At 43.3% G+C, this 21139-nt stretch overlaps 1 protein-coding gene across 1 annotated transcript in view; it reads left to right on the top strand.

Annotated features, from left to right (window-relative positions):
• Window positions 1-3480: 3480 nt before the first annotated feature.
• LOC137376210 (BTB/POZ domain-containing protein 3) overlaps window positions 3481-21139 on the top strand; it is a 61354-nt gene continuing 43695 nt past the window's right edge. Inside the window, exon 1 of the mRNA XM_068044324.1 lies at window positions 3481-3780. The gene's annotated coding sequence lies outside the window, so the exon portion shown is untranslated. The remainder of the gene's footprint in view (window positions 3781-21139) is intronic.

Below are 21139 nucleotides of genomic sequence, written 5' to 3'. Positions count from 1 at the left end.
ATTCTATTCAGACCCTTCATGATTTTGAATACTTCTATCAAATCACCTCTCAGCCTTCTCTTCTCTAAGGAAAACAGTCCCAACTTCTTCAATCTATCTTCATAACTGAAATTCTTCATCCCTGGGAACATTCTCGTGAATCTTTTTTGCACTCTCTCCAATGCTTTCACATCTTTCCTAAAGTGTGGCAATACTGGATGCAATACTCCAGCTGATGCCGAACCAGTGTCTTATACAAGTTTAACATAACCCCTTTGCTCTTGTACTCCATGCCACACCTACGATTCTGTATACTTTATTAACTGCGCCCTCAATCTGTCCTGGCACCTTCAATGAGTTATGCACATATACATCCAGGCCCCTCTGCTCCTGCAACCTCTTTAGAATTGTACCCTTTATGTTATATTGTCTCTCCATGTTCTTCCTACCAAAATGTGTCACTTCACATTTCTCCATATTGACCTTCATCTGCCACCTATCCGCCCATTCCACCAACTTGTCTAGGTCCTTTTGAAGTTCTATGCTATTCTCCTCACTGTTCACAAAGCTTCCAAGTTTCGTATCATCTGCAAATTTTGAAATTGTGCCCTGTACACCAAGGTCTAGGTCATTAATATATATCAGGAAAAACAAGGGTCCCAACACTGACCTCTGGGGAACTCCACTACAAACCTTCCTCCAGTCCGAAAAACATCCATTAACCATTACTCTGTTTCCTGTCACTCAGCCAATTCCATATCCATGTTCCTCATGGCCCATGGGAGCGGTACCTGCTCCAGTTGCCCTCTCTTCCACGATCTTGTTCACACCTGGCTGGCCCTGGAGAAGGAGCATGCAGTAGCAGCTGGTGCAATTCCACGACTGGTGATCACTGCAGGGACTGGAAGACATGTTGGACACTAGGTGGGGTAGAGCTTCCACTTTGACCCCAATCGGCAATTTGGGTGAAAATTGCGCTGGTTTTTCTGAAATGAAGTTAGGGTTCAAGTTTCCGCCCAAACTCCCTTGCATAATCACAAATGTAAAATCTTCCATGAACCAGTGCAATTGGGCAGCGTAACAGAAGGTGACCATTCCTTTCCCTTTGCACTGAAATATATTCCTCAATACATTTAAGAGTAGTAACCTGGTGTTGTTCCATTAATACAGTGGCAAAAGATAATCATTTTTAATCAGAGTGTCTAGTCCAACTCCTGTGAGTAACCCAATCTTAAATCACTGAAAATTACTTTTAGAAAAGCTATACAGAACTATTTATTAGTTATATTGGTGTACAGTAGTCAGTTTCTTGGTAAATTAAATATTTTTTAACATGCATAAACTTTTAAAATGTGCCTATTAATGCTTCTGCACCTAAAAGAAAAGCTCAATTTGAAGGGTCTCCTGGAACAGGTGTAAACGGCACAATTATGTGTCAGTTGTGACTCAGTGTTAGCGCTCTCATCCTTGACTCTAGTGGGTTGTGGGTTCAAGTCCCAGTCCAGAGATTTAAGCACATAATCTGTGTTGATATTCCCGTGCAGTAGTGAGTGAGCATGGCACTGTTAGAGGTGCTAACTTACATGAGAGACATTAAACTGAAGCTCCCTCTGTCCTCGTAGCTGAAGCTAACAAAATCCTGTGGCCCTATTTCAGGGGAGGTGGTGGCATAGTGGTAATGTCACTGAACTAGTAATCCAGAGGCACAGGCTAATGCTTTGGGGACACAGGTTCAAATCCCACTGTGGTAGTTAATGGATTTAAATTCAACTAATTAATTAAAATCTGGAATTGAAAGCTAGTCTCAGTAATGGCGCCCTGAAACTATCATCGATTGTTGTAAAAACCCACCTGGTTCACTAATGCCCTTTAGGGAAAGAAATCTGTCATCTTTACCTGGTCTGGCCTACATGTGTGTCAGGACCCACAGCAATGTGGTTGACTCTTAACTGCCCTCTGAAATGGCTTAGCAAGTCACTCAGTTGTCAAGGGCAATTAGTGATGGGCAACTGTAATGAAAACGCTACATGCCTCATGAGAAATATTAATTTCATCGGTCGGAAGCTTGCCTGAGACTTTTACTGGAAATTCTTACAAATAACTTTTAAAAAAAGTAAACTGGAAGCCAAGACGGCCACTGCAATTTACATTAGAAACACCAAAAGATTAGACTGGAGACAGCACGACTGACTCAACCTAGCCAGAACAATGGGGTGCTCCCTGATTAAATTACCTGAAATGGCTTTATCAGCATAGTCATCATGGGCCATCTACACCCATTGACTTTGACAGAGCCAACCCTTTCCAAGTGTGACTGGACATCTTGAGGGGCAGAGCCTTGAATCTCAGAAGGACCTGATTAACACCACAAAGAGTTTTGGTAATGAGATGAGACTGCTTGTGCAAACAGAAAGCAGGGAAGAGTAACTGGAAAAGCCATTAATGAAGCAGTTCTCTCTCCAGTCAGACTGCCACAGTCAGCAACTAGGGGATAAGGATCGAACCCCTCTTCTGCCTTCAGAAGCCCTGAGAATAGTGAGCCCACTACCGTGCACCTGGCCCAGCAAGGACTTCAGGAATATAACTTCAGCTGAGGACTTGAGATTTAAAACTGTATTTAAATTCCATTATTCCTGACTCTACTCCAACCACCAAAGCTGTTTTCCCTCTGTAACCTATTTGTGTGTGTGTGACGCTCATATGAATGTGTGCATGAATGTGTAGCATATTTTTAGTAATTTTAACCAGTTTAGAGTGTTAAGGATAATAAACTTACATCGTTCTTGTTTAATCTCAAGAAAACCTGTCTGATTGGTTCTTTGGCAATTATATTACAGGAACAGGATCAAGCGCTCACTGAGGTGGTAAATTCAATCACTGTGTAAAAAGGATAAACCCTGTGGAGGTCAAACCAGAGAAGGGGTGCAAGGGGAGCCTGAGACCCCTTCCTCACCTGGTCATAACAGCAACAAATGCTGACCTTTCCAGTGACACCCACATCCCAAGAAAGAAGTTTGAAAATTAGCGGAAATTTGCCAGTGCTCATTATTTCAATTGGGGGGAGGGGGGGGGGGGGGGGGGGGGGGGGGTGCGGCAAGGCTAGTTTTATAGGTGGGGCCGGCTTCGAGCAAAAACACTGCTAAAGGTGGCGGAAACTCGATTTGCGCCAGACGTATCCGGCGCTTAAAATACTGCAATGATTGGCTGAATTCAGCCAGATTGCACTTATCAAAAAAAAGGACAAACTAGAGGAAACTCTAGGTGTAATATTATTTAATTTCATAAGTTCCCTTTTTGTATATTTTTATGGCTGGTCTCCTTAGTTGCTATGCTGTTTGACGACACTTTAACCCAGTTAGTTAGAGAGGGTATCCTGAACTACTGCAATGCTGGGGCACATTTGCACTGGTTGCATTTTTTACATATTTGAATGGCGGTTTGAGCAGAAAGCTGATTCTGTCCTTTGCACCCTAGTTACCAATTCAGAAAGAGTTGTGGGAGCCAGTAATGGGGACTGCAGATGCCCAGTCTACACACAATAGAAGCCATCACGTCCCTTAGTCGCTTGCAGAGCTGTTCCTATCCTGAATCCCTGGGAGGTCTCTCTCTCTTTCTCTCTCCACCCTCCACTGAAAGCTCTTCCCAGCATTTCCCCACCCCACCGTTAGCTCGCTTCCTAACAAGCTTCAGGGATGATGATGGTTCCGACTGGACGGTCCGATCCCTGACCCTTTGGGTTGTGTGGGGAAACCAGAGGCATTGAAGGATCCAACGCAACAACCCGAATCGACATCGGAGCAGGTCAGTGATACCCAGAAAGGGGGTTAGCAGCGGGTGGTGGGGCAGAGTGGTGTGACGGGGTGGGGTGTCTCCGCCCTGGGTTTTAGTATCACATCCATTGCGGAGCTGCAGCTGCGAGTTTTACATTGCAGGGGGAAGCAATGCCCGGTCTAGCAATTCCACCCTTCATTGTACCTTTGTTTGAAATTGACGGTGCAGTTTGCACATTTTTGAATGGAGGGGGAGGATAGATAGAGAGTAAGTTTTGTGGGGAGGAAAGGGAGAGGTGCTGTGTTGCCACTTTATTGGGGCTTTGAATTGTCCCATAAGAGCTCACCTTTAGGATGCAGAAAGTTCTTTTTGGTTGTTTTCGCTTCCCTGACATGTTTTGCCCCAACCTGGAGTCTTGGTGTTTCCCAACAGTTTGAGCAGTTATTTGCTGAAACACCCTGTTGTGTTCAGTTCATGGTACTGCCTGCAGTTCCATCTTTCTCTCTCTCTTTCTGTCTCAGTGGCGTCTGGTTGAGACTACAGGAAAAGGCTGCTGAGTGTAGATAATATAGAACCAGTGGGACACAATAGCACCTTGTTTTAAATCAGTTCCACTCTTTCTGGGCATTATCAGGGCTCGTGTTAACTTGGTTTAATGCAGGGGGGAAGAGAATGATCAATTTAGCAAAAGTTAGACTGGGAAAAGTTGAGTCTTACCAGAGTTTACTTAAGTTGCAGTTTGCAAATCAAAAGTGATTTAACCTATTTGAGAAATTGCAGGCTTTTTAAATCATTATTTAGGTTGTTTACATTATATGATGTAGAATGGTGTTCAACTATAAGCTTGATTTGACCTGGACTGATTAACATGGGGGGCCTTCGGTCATCATATTAAACTTCCAGACGTCAGTAAAATTGTTGGTTAAATTGGTAAACAGCCCCCATTGAGTTTGCATAAATTATCTCCAGCCAGTATAAACCTACTTTTGACAGTTACTGCGCTGGAAAACGATACAGCAGCTTGTCGAAGGCACAAGTTTGGAGAAATTAAGTTGCATTTGAAAACTATGACTGGGTCATTCAGAGTTAGATATGTTTGTTGTATATTAGCTAACGCTGTAGACAATAAATATGCTGCAATCAGAGACAACCATAAGATAAATCCTAACTTGGAAATGCATCATCACTGGGTCAAAATCCTGGAACTCCCTGGCTAACAGCACTGCAGGTGTACCTACACCACACAGACTGCAGCAGTTCAAGGTAGCTCATCACCACCTTCTCAAGGACAGTTAGGGATGGGTAATAAATACTGGCCTTGTCACTATATCCCAAGAACAAATTTAAAAAGATACATATACGAGAAATATAAAACAAGTCCAACACCATCAGAGAGAAATTAATTTTTCATCAGAACTGATAAAGCAACATAAAGATGTTATCTCATTTTCCTTTGAGTTCGTGGCAAAGCAGCCCTGAAATTGCTCGGAGTTCGCAACCCGAAACCAACGTGAGCAGAGGAAGAATTTGGATCAAGGCCTGGTTATGCCAAGGTGGAGGAATGGCTTTGTTAATTAATTATGGTATTAGCACAATAGAGAGGGATGACCTAAGTTCAGGAAAACAGGATGTAAAAGCAGTTTGGGTAAAGATGAAAAATGATAAAGGCAATAAGTCACTGGTGGGATTGGTGTACAGGCCCCATAACAATACCCATAAGGTAGGACGGGGTATAAAGGAAGAAATAATGGGTGCTTGTCAGAAAGGTATGGTGATAATCATGGGGGACTTTAATCTACATATAGACAGGGGAAAATCAGATGGGCAAAGGTAGCCGAGTTGAGGTCATAGAATGTTTTTGGGATAGTTTCTTAGAACAGCACATTCTGGAGCCAACCAAAGAGCAGGCTATACTAGATCTGGTAGTGTGCAACGAGATAGGATTAATTAATGACCTCATTGTGAAGGTACCCCTAGGCAGCAGTGATCATAATATGTTTGAATTTTACATTCAGTTTGAGGGAGAAGAGTGGGTCAAAGATTTTAAACTTAAATAAGGACAATTATGAAGGCATAAAAGCAGAGCTAGCTAAAGTGAACTGACAAAATAGGCTAAGGGATAGGTCAATAGAGATGTAGATATTTAAAGGGATATTTCAGAATACATAGAATAGATACTTTCCAATGAGAAAGAAAGATTTCAAGGGGAGCACCCAACTTCTGTGGTTCAAAAGTTAAAGGTAGTATCATAATTTTAAAAAAAGCATATAATTGCACAAAGATGGGAGGCAGGTCAGAAGATTGGACAGAATATAAAAAACAGCAAAAAATGACTAAAAGATTTATAAGGATGGAAAAATTAGAGTGCAAGAGAAGCTAGCGAGAAATATAAAAACGAAAAGTAAGAGTTTCTCTAGATATTTCAAAAAGAAGAGTTAACAAAGTGAGCGTTGGTCCTATAGAAAGTGAGTCTGGGGAATTAATAAGGGAAAATAAGGAGATGGTAGATAAATTGAACAGGTATTTTGCATCGAAATGAGAACAGAAAGTGCAGGAAATAGTCAGCAGGTCTGGCGGCGTCTGTGGAGTGAGAAACAGAGTTAATGTTTCAGGTTTACGACCCTTCATCAGAACAGGCAAAAGTTAGAATGTAACTGTAGGAAGGTATTTTGCATCAGTCTTCACTGTAGAGGTTACAAGTAACATCCCAGAAATAGCTATAAATCAGGAAATGGAAGGGAGGGAGGAACTCAAGAAAATTACAATCACCAGGGAAGTGGTACTGAACAAATTGTTGGAGCTGCGGGCTGACAAGTCCCCGACTCCTGATGGACTTCATCCTAGGGGCTTAAAAGAAGTGGCTAGTGAGATAGTTGATGTGTTGGTTTTAATTTTCCAAAATTTGCTAGATTTGGGGAAGGTTCCATTAGGTTGGAAAATAGTGAATGAAATTCCTTTTATTCAAGAAGGGAGGGAGACAGAAAGCAGGAAATTACAGGCCAGTTAGCTTGACATCTGTCTTCGGGAAAATGTTAGAAGCTATTATTAAAGACGTTATAGCACGGCATTTAGAAAAATTCGAGGTAATCAGGCGGAGTCAACATGGTTTTGTGAAAGGGAAATCATGATTAACCAATTTATTGGCATTCTTTGAAGAAGTAACATGTGCTGTGGATAAAGGGGAGCCGGTGGATGTATTGTACTTAGATTTCCAGAAGGCATTTGATAAGGTGCCACATCAAAGGTTATTGCAGAAAATAAAAGCTCATGGTGTAGGGGCTAAGATATTGGCATGGATAGAAGATTGTATAGCTAACAGGAAACAGAGAGTTGCATAAATGGGTCATTTTCTGGTTGGCAAGATGTAGTGAGTGGTGTGCCACAGGGATCAGTGCTCGGCCTCAACTTTTTACAATTTATATAAATGACTTGGATGAAGGGACCGAAGGTACGGTTGCTAAATTTGCTGATGACACAAAGATAGGTAGGAAAGTAAGTTGTGAAGAGGACATAAGGAGGCTACAAAGGGATATAGATAGGTTAAGTGAGTGGACAAAGACCTGGCAAATGGAGTATAATGTGGAAAAATATGAAATTGTCGATTTTGGCCGGAAGAACAAAAAAGAAGCATATTATCTAACTGGTGAGAGATTGCAGAGCTCTGAGATGCAGAGAAATCTGGGTATCCTAGTGCATAAATCGCAAAAGTTTAGTATGCAAGTACAGCAAGTGATTAGGAAAGCAATTCGAATGTTATCAGTTATTGCGAGGGGAATTGAATATAAAAGTAAGGACGTTATGCTTCAGTTATACAGGGCATTGGTGAGACCACATCTGGAGTATTGTGTACAGTATTGGTCTCCTTATTTAAGGAAGGATTTTTTTAAACATTCATGGGAAGTGGGCGTCACTGGCTATGCCAGCATTTATTGCCCATCCCTAATTGCCCTTGAGAAGGTGGGTGGTGAGCTGCCTTCTTGAACCGCTGCAGTCCGTGTGTGGTAGGTACACCCACAGTGCTGTTAGGAAGGGAGTTCCAGGATTTTGACCCAGTGACAGTGAAGGAACGGCGATATAGTTCCAAGTCAGGATGGTGTGTGACTTGGACGGGATGTAAATGCATTGGAAGCAGTTCAGAGAAGGTTTACTAGACTAATACCTGGAATGGACGGGTTGTGTTATGAGGAAAGGTTGGTCAGGCTAGGCTTATATCGGCTGGAGTTTAGAAGAGTAAGAGGCGGCTTGACTGAAACATATAAGATCCTGAGGGGTCTTGACAGGGTGGATGTGGAAAGGATGTGTCCCCTTGTGGGAGAATCTAGAACTGCTTAAAAATAAGGGGTCATTTAAGACAGAGATGAAGAGAAATCTTTTCTCTCAGAGGGTCGTGAGTCTTTGGAACTCTCTTCCTCAAAAGGAAGCAGAGTGTTTGAATATTTTTAAGGCAAAGGTAGATAGATTCTTGAAATGCAAGGGGGTGAAAGGTTATTGGAGGTAGGCGGGAATGTGGACTTGACATTACGATCAGTTCAGCCATGATCTTGTTCAATGGCGGAGCAGGCTCGAGGGGCCGAGTGGCCTACTCCTGCTCCTAATTCGTATGTATGTAAGGCCAGGCTCCACTTCTTTTTGGATGGCGGGGCATTCAGAACACAGCCAGAGGCGGGGCAGATGCTTTTTATGTCCACCTCCTTCCGTGGAGGTATCACAGAAAGAGGCGGGAAATGGTCAGGCAGCAGTATCTGCCAGGAATCCCATCACTGCCGCCTCCTTTGTCCCAATGCAATGTTCCTGTGAAGCAAGTGAAGAGCATGCCAGAACCTGATTCTGGCATAGATGGGGCCTGGTCCCAATTTTATTTTGGTGAGAAGGCTAGTTTCTTCATGGCATTGTCCACGGCAATCAGTGGCCCCATAAAGCAAGGGTCCCAGTTGCACTGGAAGTGGCGCAGGTGCCTACCCAGAATAAGCCCAAGACTCTGATCCTGGGATCTCAGATGAAGCCTGGGTAAAATTATGGGATGGGTGAGAGTTCTGCTCTTCCTCCCCCCCAAATCCATCCCCAGGAAGGTGTTCCAGAATCTGGGTCTGAAGGACCTGTGGTGTATATCCAGCGTTTTCTAGTTTTATTTTGGATTTTCAATATTCACAATTGTTTTTATTTGTACCCAAGAGATTGATGTCTCACAATTTGAACCTTCTGTTGGTAGGATCATGGTGAGAAATTTATAGATTGAGAATTCTTTTAGATATTCTGGTTCTGTGTTGATAATCTCCCCTCAGTGCTTGCAAGAGCTGGACCTGCAGCAAGGATATATTTTTCCAAGATATGTTCATGATGTTCATCTGTAGTATCTGGATCTCCTACGGTCTTGTTTCCAGTGAGTCGAAGGATATGGTTGACATTTGTGCAAAGTGGCAGGAAAAGTTGATAAGGCTGTCAAAAAAGCATGTGAAATCCATAGGCTTATAAACAGAGGCCTAGGCTACAAAAGCAAACAAAGTTATGCCAAGCAGTTATTAAACACCGATTAGGCCACAGATGGAGCATTCTATTCAATTCTACACACTTAAGGAAAGATGTCAAAGCTTTAGAGAGGGTGCAGATTAGAATGATACCAGGGATTATGTGGAGATACTGGAGAAACTGGGATTGCTGTCAGAACAGAGAAGGTTCAGAGGAGATTTAATGGAGGTGTTCAAAGCCATGAAGGACTTTAAAGGAGTAAATAAGGAGAAATATGTTCCAGTGGCAGCTTAACCAGAGGACACAGATTTAAGATAATTGGCAAAAGGCACAATGAGGAGAACTTTTATTTTACACAGCGAGTTGTTGTGATCTGGAATGTGCTGCCTGAAAGGGCAGTGGAAGCAGATTCAATGATAACCTCCAAAAGGGAATTGGATAAATACTTGATGGGAACATTTGGAGGGCTATGGGGAAAGGGCAGGAAAATTGGACTAATTGGATAGTTTCAAAGAGCCATGATGGACCAGATGGCCTCCTGAAGTTCTATAATATGGTGAGAATTAGTGAAGTTAAAGTGATTTTAGGATTAGCTTGGAAAGGTGTGACATATGCTGTTACAATTGTGCTTCCTCCAGTACATTTCCTTGTTTAAATGGCTTGATGTTGCTTTCTATGAGCAGACGGTTATCTCCTTTGAAGTTTAACCTTTGTTCTCTGATGCACTAAACCTACGTAGCCCAGGTCCAATAATAAACCCCAAATTATGTTAAATTGTTTACTCAAGAACATTTAAGGTTCCCTCTGTCTTTTGTCAGTTTGGAAGAGAAAATAGTTGCACTATAAGACCACTTTATTGCAGGCTCAGTCATTGTCCGGATTTATTTACAAATAAAATGATAGAAACAAACACATTGGCAAGATACTGTAAAGCACAACCAGTTATTAAATATATGTATATTAAACAATGATGGCATTTAAAAGAGCAAGATGCTCACCAAGATCCTTCTTGGAAAGGCACCTACACCCTCCGTAAACTTGAGCTCATCCCAAACTCTGTTGCCCATATCCTAACTTGCACTAAATCTCACTCACCCATCACTGACCCTGAGTCTCTCCTTAAAACCTACCTCTTTGTCCAAGCTTTTTGGCCACCTGCCCTAATACTTATATTTATGTGGCTCGGTGTCAAATTTTGTCTGAGTACGCTCCTGAGACGCGCCTTGGGATGTATTACTATGTTAAACGTGCTATATAAATGCAAGTTGTTGTAGTGGTTCTAGATTAGCAGTTAGTGGTTCGATTTAATTTCCACTGTGACCAGACCAATAAATTTGGTGATTTGTTGGCTGTCATCAGAAAAAGTGACCATGAGAAAACCTGGTTGGATTGTTGTAAAATCCCAGCTAGTTCACCAAAGTCTTTCAGCTAAATGAACCTGCCAACCCTTGCCTGGTCAGACCTAAACACTAGACCTGACGATGCAGTTGACTTGTAAGTGGCCTAACAAGCCATTCAGCCATTAAAAAAAAATAATCACCAGCAAAGTCTTGGCCCCCACAATCTCAAGGCAACTAGGGATGGGCAATCAAATTGACCATACCACATTCTGAGAGCAAATTTAAAAACATTTAAGAAGGAGTGTTAGAATTGGCCTCAAGGGCTAGAGAGGGGAAATATCAGTCAGGAAGCATCCTCTAGCCAACCAGTTACTCCTTCTGGAAACATGCCGGAAGAGATGGCTTTCTCACCCCTCCCTATCTCTCTGACCTTCCTCCAGCCCTACAACCCTCTGAGCTCTCGGCACTCTTCCAATTCTGACCTGTTGAGCATCCCCAATTCTAATTGCCCCACCATTGGTGGCCATGTCTTCGGCTGCCGAGGCTCTAAGCTCTGCAATTTCCTCCCTCAACCCCTCCGTCTCTCTACCCCTCTCTCCTCCTTTAAGATGCTTCTTAAAACCTACCTCATTGATCAAGCTTTAGGTCGTCTACCTTAATATCCCCTTATGTGACTTGGTGTTAAATTCTGTTTTAAAATGCTCCCGTGAAGCGCCTGGGGATGTTTTATTACATTAAAGGTGCTATATAAATACAGGTTGTTGTTGTTGTGGACAGGATCAAATTTGGATGCCTCGTCCAATAGTCTACCAAGCTTCTCTGTCTATGCCTATATGTGAGGAATGGCCGTTTAGGCGAGGTGCTGGAGTGCAGCGAATGTACCTGGAACTGTACCTCGGCACCTTCAGAGGAGGGGAAGAAGAAATTGATGTGGGGGGGTTGAGGTGGGGTATGGATTGAGAAGCCCAAAAGCGGTATGCTCTGGGGGAATAAAACCACGACAAAGAAGCTCTCCCTGTAACGATCCTTTTATTTTCCAAAAATATACTTTATTCATAAAAATTTGTTAAAAAAAAATTACCAAACAGTTCAAATCTGACATTTCAGAAAGTGTGATAGAGATCCGATTCCTTCAATACAGAACATTTACGCAGAGAGTAGTAGGGGCGTGGAACGCCCTGCCTGCAACAGTAGTAGACTCGCCAACTTTAAGGGCATTTAAGTGGTCATTGGATAGACATATGGATGAAAATGGAATAGTGTAGGTCAGATGATCGGCGCAACATCGAGGGCCGAAGGGCCTGTACTGCGCTGTAATATTCTAATTCTAATTCTAATGAGCTGCCTCTCAACTCTTTCCATTCCATTTTATATGCAATGTACATTTGCATTACACGCAAAAACATCTTTCACTGAGTTGATGGTCCTCCAGCAGCAGTTGATGTTTATCTCGGTGTGCGTCCCTGGGAACAGCCCGTAGAGCACAGACTCCTGTGTTACAGAGCTTCTCGGGATGAACCTCGACAAAAACCACTGCATCTCTTTCCACACCTGCTTTGCAAAGGCACATTCCAGAAGGAGGTGGACGACGAGCTCTTCCACACCACAGCCACCTCAAGGGCATTGTGCGGAGGCGGTGAAACTCCAGGCATGCAGGAAGGCTCTGACGGGGAGGGTCCTTCTCACCACCAGCCAAGCTACATCTTGGTGCTTGTTTAAAAGTTCTGGCGATGAGGCATTCTGCCAAATGACTTTGGCGGTCTGCGCGGGGAACCATCTGACAGGATCCACCATCTCCTTTTCCCACAGGGCCTTGAGGACATTCCGTGCAGACCACTGCCTGATGGACTTGAGGTCAAAGGTGTTTTTCTGCACAAACTTTTTCACGACAGATAGGTAGTACGGCATGGTCCAGCTGAGCGGAGAGTTCCATGGTAATGTGACCAGGCCCATCCTTCACAACACCGGGGACAGATAGAACCTCAGCATGTAGTGACACTTGGTGTTTGCATACTGGGGTTCTACGCACAGCTTGATGCAGCCGCAGACAAAGGTGGCGAGCAGTATGAGGGTGACGTCAGGTACGTTTTTTTCCCTCTTTATCCAGAGGTTTGAACATCATGTCCTTGCGAACACGGTCCATTTTCGCTCTCCAGATAAAGCAGAAGATGGCTCGGATGACTGCCATGGCACAGGAGTGGGGTAGGGGCCAGACCTGCGCCACGTACAGTAACAACCTGAACGCCTCGCCTCTGATGATCCAGTTGAGTTTTGTAAAGTAGTCTCAACACTTGCAACAACCTGTAGCAGAAAAATCACCATAACCTCAACACTTCAAGTTGCAGCCAAACTATTTCACATCATTCAGACCTACCCTAGGTTATACCAGCTACACATGTTTTATATTGTTAAAACAAAATAAGTGCAAGTTCTGCTGATGAATTCATTGTGCGACCTTTTTTATGGACAGACTCCAAAGCTGGAAAAGTGTTTTTGTTAGACACTTTATCCAAATTACGGGGCCCCTTTAAGGTGTGTGGAAATGTGCTTCCCTGCTATTTTAAGGACTTCCTGTTTTTAGTTCTGTTACAAATAAGCATCATGCAGCAACCCTGGTGGGAGACAAAGGATCAAGAGCCAATTGGCAAATACAGTATTCATCCAGTAATCATCGTGCTCCAGTATTTTGTTAGCCAAATGTTGGGAGTGCAGTGTGGTTTACTGCTATAAGGTTTCATTCTAAATACAGGCTGCAAGGCAATTAGGATCTGTGCAAAAGATGCTGGTGGTTGGTACATGGTTTGCTACCATCTTGCTGTTCATAACATTGATTGAGGGGTAGGGGAGAGCGAGGGTATAACATTGATCTTGTATATGAGTTGTATCAAACTGCTTTTACTGTGTTTTCCTGTAGTTGCACCACTAGAAATTAGATAGTAAATTTGCTGATGACGCTGTATTATTTAAGTTGGGTGGAAGCGAGAAATCAGTTGTGGGGAAGCTTCCAGAATCTGTCATTAGGAATAGAGTGACTGAGCACTCGAACAACTATGAGCTGATCGGAGAGAGCCAGCATGTCGAGGATAGGTCATGTCTAACTAATCTAGTTGAATTTTTGAGGAGGTCACTAATAAAATTATAAGGGAGTGTCTTTGGATGTTATCCATATATGTAACAGCCAAGCTGTATATAGTAATTTGTAATTCCTTATTCAGGATTGTCCATATAGATCCCATGGGAATTTCTCTCTTCAGAATGTCTTTGTTGCAGTATTAGGCACCTCATCCACAACCGTAAACGTTCATTCCCTCCACCCCCAATGCACAGTGGCAGCAGTGTGTACCAGCTACAAGATGCACTGCAGCAACTCGCTAAGGCTCCTTCAACAGGACCTTCCAAACCCATGACCTCTTCCACCTAGAAAGACAAGAGCAGCAGATGCACCACCACCTGCAAGTTCCCCTCCAAGCCACACACCATCCTGTCTTGGAACTATATCGCCGTTCCTTCACTGTCGCTGGGTCAAAATCCTGGAAATTCCATCCCTAACAGCACTGTGGGTGTACCTACACCACATGGACTGCAGCGGTTCAAGAAGGCAGCTCACCACCACCTTCACAAGGGCAGTTACGGATGGGCAATATCTTGCCAGCGATTTCCATATCCTGTGAACAGGTTAAAAAAAAGAGTTTACAAATCAGTGTTTTCTTGCAATGTTTTTGACTGTTCTTTGTTCCACATTGCACACCTTTTCTTGGTTATATGCAGAATGTTGTCTGATTTCCCATTGCTTCCCAATAAATAACCTCATGTTATTCTAGATCTAACTCTGAGGTCCCTCTAAACTCCTCCAATGCTGTGGATCCAATATTTGCAAGGAAGGTGTGAGATAGCGCAAGGGAAAACCCGGCACGATAGGGGCGGGGGAGTTAAGACCAGTGGACCCATGGGGAAGTATCCCAGCACTCGGAAGGGAACATCAGTGATCGGGAGGGTTGGGGAAGCTTCAAAGCTTTCTTGAGGGGCCTGGGGTGGGAGGTTCCTGCTCCTCTTGGCCCACAAGGAGTGCTGGATGAGCCACTTCCCTTGGGAGCTGGCAGCTCCCGCCTTGGTTCAGCTGCCAGGAAACGCACAGCTTGGGCCTCCCTCTCTGAACTTTGAGATGCGGTGCCAATGATGCCATCAGGCTGCGACATTAGGATGTTAACTAGGTCCCCGCCTGCCTTTTGTGGGAGCCTTATCCATGGTGGATTTCTGCACTTTAAGGTTTAAAGGGGTGCAAATGTGTTCACGTTTTCCTATCTTGATATTTTAACCCCCTCCCTTGCATATTGAAAGCTATATCTTTAGCACTGATTTCTAAAAGAGGGTCCCATGTTACAAGTGTGACAACCTAATGTCGACCAGCAAAGTATTCTCATGATCCTGATGATTGAGTTTAGCCGATTAGTTGCAAATCGAGAGTAATTTAATTAAATTTTTATGTACTTTGAGAACTGCATTGAAATTGTCCAAACTATTTTTTCCTTGGACTCTTTTGAGTTTTTGGAGAAGATTTTAATATGGGTATCTGAAGTGAGAAAATAGAGGGCTGTGCTATTAGTTAGGAAACACTTCTCCATGCAAAGGGTGGTAGAAGTTTGGAACTCTCTTCCGCAAAGGGCAGTTGGTGCTAGGTCAATTGTTAATTTTAAATCTGATATTGAGATATTTTTGTTAACCAAAGGTATTAAGGGATATGGGGCAATAGCAGGTAGATGGAGTTAGGTCACAGATCAGCTATGATCTCATTGGCTGGCGCAACAGGTTCGACTGGCTGAATTTCCTCCTCCTGTTCCTATGTTCCAATCCAATTGGAAATTTCTATCAGACGAGCTTATAATTAGTAGAGGACGACAGAGAATGAAAGAGTACTTTTGCATTAATTGAATGAGTAAACTTAATGTGGCTGCTTAAACCTATTGTTTGGTGCACTCGATAAGTGAGATCCAATACCCGCTTTAAGGTAATCCATTCACAGAATTGCGATGATTTAATCTACTGCATTCCAGATTCATTCCGCATGTTTATGATGTCATCTCAACCCTTTGATTGCATTATTGCCCTGTAATTAATTCTCTTGCAGGTTTTCATTATTTTATTTAGAGGGCAAAAATATCGCGTCCACGCTCAATGTTGCTAAAAGTAGGAACATCAGCCATATAATTATGTACGCAGGGTGTAGAATTTCCCTTTAATTTGATAGAAATTATTTCTTGCCAAACCTGTCGTAACCTTGGCAAGACGTCCTACTTCAACCACATTGATAGAAAGTGGAAAACCTTTCCATAGAATCATGTACAGTCATTCTTTTAACAACTGATGATGTGCAATCCCATCCTCAAGGCCCGATGACCCTTAAATCCTCCAACCTTCTGAGATAGTGGCTGCAGTTCAGTGAGAGAAGGTGGGAACTTGAGTAAATAGTCAATGGTTATGTCAGGTTCCATGAACATGTGGGTAAGGGGTAGACAAGCACACAGGAACAAAGCAATAATGCGGTCAATTTGCCGTATAACATTCATTATTTCCCATTATTAGGTCTTTTACTTATCTCAATTACCACAGCATGTCTGGTGAAATGTGCTGCATTATCACTGCATCTACTAAAGGTGTTCAGCCTTACAAACAGTTACTTTTCTTCTTCTATATAATGATCAAAGGAATTACCTCACATCCAGGCGTTTATACCATCGTCCCAATCATCAGGATTTACTAGAGCTTTCTCTATGTACATATAAGTCATGCAAATTGGTGATGACAACCGATTTCTCTTAAACTCCAATCCTGTGTGGCTTTCAGGTTTTGAGAAAGTGGGTAGTGTTATATATTGTTATACTATCTGTAAAGTGCTAGGAAATAATTAGCTAGGAACTAGTTGTTATGTGTAAGTGTTCCAGTGGGGCCACATTCATGGCTGCACTGAAGAGTCATGTGATATGTAACAGAAAACCAGTCTCACCAGTCCTACAGCAGGCAGCATGGTGGCTGACCAAATAAATGAAAAGCTCAAGCATTTCCAAGTTTAAAGTGTGATTATTTCCAACATCTGGGAACCAGAAAACAACAAGAAGACGTAACAGTCAGTATCAATAACGCTGAAAGGCTGCACAGTGGACTGGGTTACTAAGTTACTGTCTAACTCTGTTTAAATGGTTAACTTTGACTCTCAGTACTTACTAAAATCAAAGATAGCTTGTGATGGGAATGCAAAGGATGTTGCCCATCTTTTTGCATCCAGTGCCTGCTGCTTGTTAAATACAGATGGAGTTAGATCCAGGACAATTGTTACTCCGCCCCGACATTGTGCTTCAACAACTTGTATTTATTTAGCACCTTTATGTAGGAAAACATCCCAAGATGCTTCACAGGAGCGTTATCATACAAAATGTGACTCCGAGCCATATAAGGCGATATTAGGACAGATGACCAAAAGTCTGGCCAAAGAGGTAGGTTTTAAGGAGCATCTTAAAGAAGGAGAGAAAGGTAGAGAGGCGGAGAGGTTTAGGGAGGGAATTCCAAAACTTAGGGCCCAGGCAGCTGAAGGCACGACCGCCAATGGTGGAGAGATTAAAATCAAGGATGCTCAAGAGGCCAGAATTAGAGGAGTGCAGATATCTCGGAGGGTTATGAGGAGATTACAGAAATAGGGAGGGGCGAGGCCGTGGAAGGGTTTGTAAAAAGGGATGAGGATTTTAAAATCAAGGCGCTGCTTAACCAGGAGCGGGTGGTAATGACCTGAAACTCGCTGCCCACAAGGGCAGTGGAAGTGGAGACAATCAATGATTTCAGAAGGAAATTAAATAGTCATTTGAAGAAAATAAACTTGCAGGGCTACGGGGATCGAGCGAGGGAGTGGGACTAACTGGATTTCATGCTGGCATGAACTCGATGGGCCGAATGGCCTCCTTCTGTGTTGTAAGTGACTCTATGACTCTAGTGCAGGTCAGCTAGCACAGGGGTGATGGGTGAATGGGACTTGGTGCAAGTTAGGACACGGGCAGCAGAGTTTTGGATGACGTCAAGTTTACGGAGGGTAGAATGTGGGAGACTGGCCAGGAGTGTGTTGGAATGATCAAGTCTAGAGGTAACAAAGGCATGAATGAGGGTTTCAGCAGCAGTTGAGCTGAGACAGGAGCAGGGTTGTGTAATGTTAGAGGTGGAAATGGGCAGTCTTAGTGATTGCATGAATATATGGTCAGAAGCTCATCTTCAGGACAAATAGTTCAGCCTTAGATATTTGCCAGGGAGAGGGATAGAGTCAGTGGCTGAGGAATGGTGTATATGGCAGGGACTGAAGACAATGATTTGATTTGATTTAGATTTAGAGATACAGCACTGAAACAGGCCCTTCGGCCCACCGAGTCTGTGCCGACCATTAACCACCCATTTATACTAATCCCATATTCCTACCACATCCTCACCTGTCCCTATATTCCCCTATCACCTACCTATACTAGGGGCAATTTATAATGGCCAATTTACCTATCAACCTGCAAGTCTTTTGGCTGTGGGAGGAAACCGGAGCACCCGGAGGAAACCCATGCAGACACGGGGAGAACTTGCAAACTCCACACAGGCAGTATCCAAAATTGAACCCGGGTCACTGGAGCTGTGAGGCTGCGGTGCTAACCACTGCGCCACTGCGCCGCCAATGGCTTCAGTGTTCCTAAGATTCAGTTGGAGGAAATTTCTGCTCATCCAGTACTGGCTGTCAGACAAGCAGTCTGACAACTTAGAGACAGTGGTGAGGTCGAGAAAGATGGTGGTGAGGTAGAGCTGAGTGTCGTCAGTGTCCACGTGGAGGTAAAGGGTGGAAATGGGCTTCAGTTCCTGAATCATTCCTACATTCTTTCACTTTATAAAACTACTTTCCTTTTAACAAACTCACTTTTGTAGGCAGTATATTTTATAAAGTGCGTCAAATATCTGTTAAAATGTGGAAAGTCAGTTTGACATTTCAGAGAATTGCACTCCGGCTTACATGTGCTAAAGCTTGTGCTAATTACAAACCCAATCGACTCACTGTGATGTGACAGCATTACTTTTTCAGGAAACTGTTTTGCTGCAGGCACTCTATAATATGTGAAATAACAGATGGCTGAGGCCAAAATATCAAGGTGCAAACATGTCCTGTTGGGTTTGTGCTTTTCCATGCATCTGTGCATCAAGCACAATACACAGGGGGCTGTGTGCAGTTCTGCACCATCCATTCTATGATGTGCCAGCAAAATTCATTAACATCTAGGGAAATAGACATACCCTAGGCTGGACAACATTTCAGTTCAATTCATAAGCTGCTTTGTTCCAAAATAGGCAAAACAGACACAACACTGGATATGACTTAGAGGCACTTGGTACTGTCGGTATAATAACAATACCTTACATTTATAAAGCACCTTTAAGGTAGTAAAACATCCCAAGGCACATGATATAAGGCAATATTAGGACAGGTAACCAAAAGCTTGCTCAAAGTGGTAGATTTTCAGGACCATCATAAAGAAGGAAAGAGAGGTCGCGAGGCACAAAGGAGGAACTCCAGAACTTAGGGCTCAGGCAGCTGAAGGCACGGCCGCCAGTGGTGGAACAAATACAATCAGAGAAGCTCAAGAGTTTGGAATTATAGAAGCGCAGAGATCTCGGAGAGTTGAAGGGCTGGAAGAGGTTAGAGAGATAGGGAGGGGCGAACCCATGGAGGGATTTGAAAACAAGGATGAGAATCATTCCATTGTATACTATTACAAAAACAAATAAAGAACTCACATCAGTTAACCAATTTTGGTGGGCCTTTTACGTCAAAAAGCCTGAAACTTTCCACAATCTTACTTTCCAGAGTAGAGGTTCTCTCCTCGCTGTCTGCCACTGGCCACCTTTCTGGTGTGCGCTCTGATTTTTTTTTAAAAGCCTCTTTCCCTGACCCACAGAGATCAAAACAAATCTCAACCATTCACTCCCTGCACCACCGGAGCTCCGTGGCAGCAGTGTGTACCATCTACAAGATGCACTGCAGCAACTCACCAAGCCTCCTTCAACAGCACCTTCCAAACCCACGACCTCTACCAACTAGAAGGACAAGGGCAGCAGATGCATGGGAACACCACCACCTGCAAGTTCCCCTCCGAGCCGCACACCATCCTGACTTGGACATATACTGCCATTCCTTTATCATCGTTGGGGCATGCTTGTGGAACATCAAACTTGCATTGCCTGTATTTTGCCTCGTGCACCAACTGTTGTGTGTTGACTGACATACCTAAGGGCAGTGACTGAAAGTGTAGCAACATTTCTCTAGCTTGCTGGTTCTGCATAGGGAACATCAGAGCTGCTAGGATAACTTCACCCACTGAAGAACACCATTTTCCCTACCAGCCATGCAGTGTATAATGCTGTTGTCCTCCAGGGTGTATGTGATGTACACTACCACCTATTCTCGTAGATGAGGTACGATTTCACCATGGTTGTACAGTGGAGCCAGTATTTACCTGGTTGTATCAGTGTTCTGACAATGCAATTCCCTTCATTTCACTTTCCTACATAACATCAGTGACTACACTTCAAAAAGTACTTCATTGTAAAGTGCTTTGGGATGCCCTGAGCAGGTGAAAGCAGCAAGTCTTTCTTTGACTAAATGAACTTTATTTAGTAAAGAAAAACATTTTCTTTGAAAGGTTGCAATGCTACAAAACCAGGCATTCATAGAAGGAGATGTACTGAAAGTTCTCAACCAAGTAAAAGCATTATTTATACTATTAACCAAATATCTAATAATGAACAAGATGGATATGGCAATACAAGATATTGTGAGTTTTTACCATACTAAAACACAAAGAGCAAAGATGGGAGCAATACTGAATTCCAGTTTACTCAACCTGATAAATGACCAACTTTTAACCCATTATTATCACTAAATTATAAGAGTGATTATTACAAGATTTTCTATAATATTTTTATGACTGTTTTCACATTATCTCTCAACTAAATTACTAAATTTACTCAATTTACTCAAAACACAGATTATCTTCTTTGGCCTCCTTATCTCGAGAGACAATGGGTAAGTGCCTGGAGGTGGTCAGTGGTTTGTGGAGCAGCGCCTGGAGTGGCTATAAAGGCCAATTCTAGAGTGACAGACTCTTCCACAGGTGCTGCAGAAAAATTTGATTGTTGGGGCTGTTACACAGTTGGCTCTCCCCTTGCGCTTCTGTGTTTTTTCCTGCCAACTGCTAAGTCTCTTCGACTCGCCACACTTTAACCCCGCCTTTATGAGGCCCGCCAGCTCTGGCGAACGCTGGCAACTGACTCCTACGACTTGTGATCAATGTCACAGGACTTCATGTCGCGTTTGCAGACGTCTTTAAAGCGGAGACATGGACGGCCGGTAGGTCTGATACCAGTGGCGAGCTCGCTGTCTTTGGGGATCCTGCCAAATTCCATGCGGCTCACATGGCCAAGCCACCTCATGCGCCGCTGACTCAGTAGTGTGTATAAGCTGGGGATGTTGGCTGCCTCGAGGACTTCTGCGTTGGAGATACGGTCCTGCCACCTGA

This window comes from Heterodontus francisci, chromosome 13 (genome assembly GCF_036365525.1).
Source record: "Heterodontus francisci isolate sHetFra1 chromosome 13, sHetFra1.hap1, whole genome shotgun sequence".
NCBI classification, from domain to species: domain Eukaryota; kingdom Metazoa; phylum Chordata; class Chondrichthyes; order Heterodontiformes; family Heterodontidae; genus Heterodontus; species Heterodontus francisci.
This window is presented reverse-complemented; position numbering and strand designations above follow the sequence as displayed.